The sequence below is a fragment of the Neovison vison genome, chromosome 6 (genome assembly GCF_020171115.1).
Source record: "Neovison vison isolate M4711 chromosome 6, ASM_NN_V1, whole genome shotgun sequence".
Taxonomy (NCBI): Eukaryota; Metazoa; Chordata; class Mammalia; order Carnivora; family Mustelidae; genus Neogale; species Neogale vison.
Genome location: NC_058096.1, coordinates 44586826 through 44593278, shown reverse-complemented (window position 1 = coordinate 44593278; position 6453 = coordinate 44586826). Strand labels below are relative to the sequence as shown.

General features: G+C 34.9%; 1 non-coding gene across 1 annotated transcript; it reads left to right on the top strand.

Moving 5' to 3' along the window:
* Positions 1 to 5360: 5360 nt before the first annotated feature.
* LOC122910882 lies at positions 5361 to 5499 on the top strand. Its single transcript, XR_006385286.1, has one exon. It is a non-coding gene; the product is annotated as a U4 spliceosomal RNA (small nuclear RNA).
* The last annotated feature ends 954 nt before the right edge of the window (positions 5500 to 6453 follow it).

Genomic DNA, 6453 nt, shown 5'->3' with positions numbered 1-6453 from the left:
TGTCTCACAAAGACTCTTTATTCAAAACTAGATAAAGAGATAAAGGATGAACAAAAGTTGAGGAGGAAACAGAGTAGATAGAATGGGAAGAATTATTTCCCATGGTAGAAATCACTGAGTATTAGTACTTATTGTATGGGAATTGTGGAGCAATGGATGCTCCCTGCTAAGACTTGATTTTAGGAAGATTAACATGAATCTAGAAAGGTAGACATGATGGCAGGTATTCAAATAATCTTCAGGGGCTATGCTTAGAAAAATGGTGCTCAAATCAGTAAGAAAGTAAAAGCTTAATTAAAAATCTTTCATTAGTCAAGAAAATGAAGAACTCTGATTAATATTAATATATTTAATTAGTAATCAGATTTACTGATATCAGATAATTTCATTCAATTGTTAGAAAAATAGATGTTCCAATCATGTTAGTATCTCATAAAATATTTTATAAAAAATTTACAGGGAGTCTTTAAGATAATCTAAATTACCTAAAATATTATTTTTTAAATGTTATTATAATTATACAAGGAGAAAATTATTTCTGTTCAAATATTAATAGATTTGGTTTTAGATTTAAGTCTGGATTCTTATCATAAGAGTCACATTTAAGGAGTGTTTAAGCCTTTTATATAAGGAGAGGTATTTATAGAACTGCGACTACTTTCCTGCTCATTTGGACTTAGATATGTCTCTAATGAACAACTTAATCTGAAAAACATTAAGCTTAGAAGATGATATTACAATTCAAAATGAGTTTACTTTGTGTGATAATTATGAATCACCAGGTTATTTTAGAATTTTATTTACAAGAAGGCTTCCTAGCAGAATTCCAGCTGGGCCTTCCTTCTACTAATTGGGAGAAGGATTCTGGATGTTTGCTGTTTATACATAACATCTAGTTGAATCTGTTTTCTGGATCCCATGCTCTTCAGATAATTTTATATATAGAATTGCTTTTTTGAACTTCAGTCATGAGTAACCTCTTTCTGATACAAGGTAATTTCTTAGTAAAGCTAAGGTTTTGATCGTTGACAATTAGAAGCTTTCTAGCCAACCCAAACTTTATCATATTTCTTCATTGTATTTACTAACTCACATTCTAAATGTATTTAACATTATAGCAATAATTTATTATTTGTAAATTTCTTTTGATAAAGTATATTATTAAAGGAGTAATTTTTTTCTTTTTTTAAAGATTTTATTTATTTGAGAGACAGAGACAGAGAAAGAGAGAGCATGAGCAGGGAGGAGAGGGAGAAGCAGGGACCCTGTTGCAGGACTTGATCCCAGGACCCCAGGATCATTACCTGAGAAAAAGGCAGATGCTTAATTGACTGAGCCACTCATCAGACACAAAAGAGTGATTTTTTTCTATTTAACTATATCTGAGTCATTTCAAAAAGTTTTTTTCAGTATGCTAAATTTATCATGTTTGAATTTTATTTGTAGATATTTCTTTCAATAAAGCAATATGTCATAGAATAACACTTAAGGTTTTGCAAGTCTTTATAGTGTGTGAACGTAACAATTTATTAGAAAAACTTATGCTACTTTTCTTAGCAATCACTCATTAATTTATAAATTAATTCTCCTGATAAGACAATTTATGAACAGAGGAATAGACGTTATGCAAAAAAGGGAAGAAACTATTTAAAAAAGTTTTCTGAAGTCCTAACCTAAAATACACAAAATGTTCCTTTAAAAACAAGGAACATTGAGGAAAAGAGCAATGAATGCATAATTGTATACCTTTATTTGCCAAAGAAAGTAGTTGGGAAGAGGAATAAATAATGTTTATACATTTATTTACAAATTATGGATCATTTTTAAAAGGGTGAATAAATTATGATAAATATAGATGGTGGTAATTAGAACATAAGGAAGGGGAAATTACCCATTTTAAAAGGAAACATTTATATCAGTCAAGGTCCATTCAGGAAAATTAAAAGTACTATATATATATATATGTAAAAATGAGAAATCAAATCAGGTAATCCTTTTTTTTTCCCATGTGAAAGAAGATGTATAAATACAAAAAGGGTAGAAGGTAAGGGAAACCAAAAAATAACTAATAGCTGCATGATGGTTAATTTTATGTGTCAACTGAGCCACAGAGTGTCCATTATAATGGGTGTTTCTGAGAGGGTGTTTTTGAATGAGATTAACATTTAAATTGGTAGATAGGAACGGAGATTGCTCTAAATTGGTGGGCATCACCTAATCAGTTGCAGTCCTGGATAGCGTGGAAAGACTGACTCTCCCCTGAGTAAGAGAGAATTCTTCCTGCCTGATGGCCTTTGAATAAGACAGTAGTTTTTTCCTGCCTTTGGACTGAAACACTGGCTCTTCCTGAGTTTCATGGCTCCAGGCCATCAGACAGACTAGAATTACATGTTGGTTCTAGTGGGTCTTGAGCTTGTCAACTCAACCTGTAGATCTTGGGATTTGTCATCCTCTATGGGAATAGATTATATATATCCCACATGTATATATACCCTTGTGTATACATATACACACACACACACACACACACACCCCGATATATAGGTGTGTGTGTATATATACGCATTATATATATAATATCTATTATATGTATATAAGCATCCTATTGGTTTTATTTCTCTGGAGAACCTTAATTTATATGATCAGTAATGAAACTGTCTTTATCCCTATGGTTAGAAGGGCAAGAAGAGCATGTAATGGTAACAAATCAGAATCTGGGGTCTTACAAATAAAGTTGGAAACCTACCTAGAAGAAATGTCCTGTAATGGAAGTGTTAAATATAGACACTAGAACAATGGAGATGACTCAGTCTCTGCCAAACATGCTATCCAATGTAATACATAAGAACACCTTAGCTTCTCCTTCTCCTTGTCCTCCAATACATCCACCAGGAACTTTGATTGGCTGAATAGAGCTGGAAAGTAGTTTGCAAAGGAATCAGAGAATAATTTTCTAGCACCATACAGTACAGAAAGCAAGGAATGGAGAATGAATCTGAAAACAAATGCAGATGAACTGCTCATCTTTTAAGATAGAAAAAAGTACTGCTATAGAAGATATACATTTGCATTGAAATGAACTTAAAGAAAGAAACACTGAAAAACATTTGGAGCTCTTTTCAAAGTACTACACAGTTTAAGTTATATGTATAAATCTCCTATGTAATATAGACTTTGTAATTTTTTTTAAAGATTTTATTTATTTATTTGACAGAGAGAAATCACAAGTAGATGGAGAGGCAGGCAGAGAGAGAGAGGGAAGCAGGCTCCCTGCTGAGCAGAGAGCCCGATGCGGGACTCAATCCCAGGATCCTGAGATCATGACCTGAGCCAAAGGCAGCGGCTTAACCCACTGAGCCACCCAGGCGCCCCTAGATTTTGTAATTTTTTTTTTTTAAAGATTTTTGTTTATTTATTTGATAGAGAGAGATCACAAGTAGGCAGAGAGGCAGGCAGAGAGAGAGGGGGAAGTAGGCTCCCCGCTGAGCAGAGAGCCCGATGTGGGGCTCGATCCCAGGACCCTGAGATCATGACCTGAGCTGAAGGCAGAGGCTTAAACCACTGAGCCACCCAGGCGCCCCTAGACTTTGTAATTTTATGTTGTGTTTTTATAATACAGATCTTGTGCTACAATATTGCATTATAAAGAGTCAAAAGAAGACTTTAGAGAGTAAAAGCATTTGCAAAGACATATAATGAATTTGGCTAAATGGGAAGGCAGGTAACCATTGTATAGTGATTAAAGAAGCAGTTGCATTAGATGAAGTCTGAGATTTTTAGTAGAAGTTAGATTATGGAAAACCACAGTAAAGATTACTGAAGTTTTCCTAAATGCAATGCCAAGCTGTTAAAATGTTTTAAGCAGGATAAGGTGATAACATTTTTCTTAAATGAGACCAGTTGTGGTCACTAAGTGGGAAATGTGCTAGAAGAGTGAAATGGTAACCAGAAACCGGTGCCATTCCAGGAAAAGTTGATGGTATCTTGGATTTAGAAAACATAAGTAAGAAGGAAGGGAAGAGGAAAGATTAGAGAAATATTTTGAAGGGACTCTGGTGGACTGGGTAATGCCTTCCCACCAACTATCAGCATCCTATTTCTTGGCACTTGTGAATATGACAGTTTACATAGTAAAAGAGATTTTGTAGACCTGACTGAGTTAAGGATTTTTGAGACGGGAAATTATTTAGGATTATTTGGGCAGCTCAGTCAATTATCAGATTAAGCCACAAGAGTCCTTATAAAGAAAAGAAGCAGGGAAGAGAGCCAGAGTCAGAGAAGGAAATGTGATGATGAAAGCAGAGGTGAGAGAGATTTGAGATGTTATACTGTTAGCCTTGAATATATAGAAGGGGCTCCCACCAAGAAATGCAGGCAGCCTCTAGAAGCTGGAAAAGGCAAGGAAATGAATTTTATGAAGTATTCGGAGGGAGCACAGCTTTGCCAGCACCTTGATTTTAGACTTCTGGCCTCCAGAACGTTCATTTAGACTTCGACCTCCAGAACTATAACAGAATAAATTTGTTTTGTTTAAATCCTAAAGTTTATGGTAATTTATTATTATTATCTATAAACTGATCTAGAAACTCAGGGGAAGTTGGTGTTGGTTTGAACATGGGGAGACGAGGGAGAAGAGGTATCAAGAATATGTTTCACTGGCTAGTAAATGAAGCATCTATTTGAGCTTTGGGAGACTGGAGAAGATTTTCTTTTTTTTTTTTTTAAGATTTATTTATTTATTTTAGAGAGAACACATGCTCATGCTTGAGTCAGGGGAGGGACAGAGGGAGAGAATCTTGAAGCAGACTCCCTACTGAAGGTGGAGTCCAACACAGGGCTTGATCCTATGACCCTTGAGATCATGACCCTAGCAGAAACCAAGAGTCAGAAGCCCAACTGACTGAGTCACCCAGGACCCCAGGAAGCATTTTTAATATGTGGACATGTTAAGTTTAAGATATACATGAGATGACCAAGTGCTGACATCAAGTATGCTATTGTCTTTGTGGATATGCAGCACAGAAGCAAAGATAATTCTGGCTCTATTAAGGTTAGAATCACTCTACAGTTGGAATTTTAAATGAGGCCCAATAAAAGGTTCCTTATGATGGAAGTGATGAGTGAGAAGAGGAGGATAATGATTAAATTCCGAGATACTTCAATCTTTAGAAATTAGAGCAGATAGGACTAGCACATAATATTAAGAATTAATCAGGAAGGAAGAAAGAAAAACAATATGTTGTGTTTTAATGGAAGTTAGCATAAGAGAGCTTAAAGGAAAAAATGAAAAGAATTGGAAAGGATATTAAGGGGAAGAAAAAACAAAATGAATATCTAACTCTGTAAGAAGATTGAGATACAGCTTTGCGCAGTGGCAGTATCGTAGCCAATGAGGTTTATCCGAGGCACGATTATTGCTAATTGAAGATTGAGATACATAATTTTATCTCCCCAGTTTAATTATATGAAGGAAGTTATGCAAATGTAAGTCAAAGTATGACCCAAAGGAAAATAAGATGACCAGGGCTCTATCCTTCCTATTCTGTTGAGTAAATAAGACTGCAGATATCAGGGTATCACTTTTAGTTTTATACTTACATGCTTTGAGGGTTTGAGCCATTGGGAAAAAAGACATTTCCATTGGGAAAAAATACATTATCTTAGAATAGAAATTCTTAATTATATCCCAATCTACTAAATAATAGATCAAATTCCCCTATCCGTGTAACAATGATTCTGAAAGATAAGAGGTGGAATAAGAAGAGTGTGATGGTTAATTCTGTGTCAGTTTGGCTGGGACATGTTGCCAAGACACATGGTCAAACATTTTTCTGGATGTTTTTATAAGGTGTACTCTGAATGAGATTAACATTTAAATCTGTGGACTTTTGAGTAAACAAATACCATCCATCATGCTTGTAGACCTCATCCAATTCACTGGTCTTAATAGAACAAAAAATGACCTCTTCTCAAAAAAGAAGGAATTCTACCAGCAGATTGAATTGACTCTCCTGGTCTCCAGCCTGATGGTCTACCCTATACATTATAGACTTGCCAGCCATCGCAATTCATGAACCACCTTAATACAAACCTCTCTCTCTCTGTATATATATATATATATATGTATACATATATATATATATATATATATATATGCACATTCTGTTGGTTCTTTTTCAGGAGAACCTAATGCAGTGAGTAACAATAGGGGTGGAAAGCAGACATACATGAAAATAGAGGGGAGTAGAAGCTTTTGCATGTGTAATTTGAAACACCTGTCTTCTCAAAGATTCAGACTACTCCCCATGATGGCACTGTCTTTTGGCTTGTTTTGAATTTTCCATATAAAAACCAACCAATTTTGACAGTCCATGAAGACAGTTGTTTTCCGTCCTAATGGAAAGGATGGAGGAATGACAAGTTGGTGTTACCATAGGTTTTCAAATACAAAGC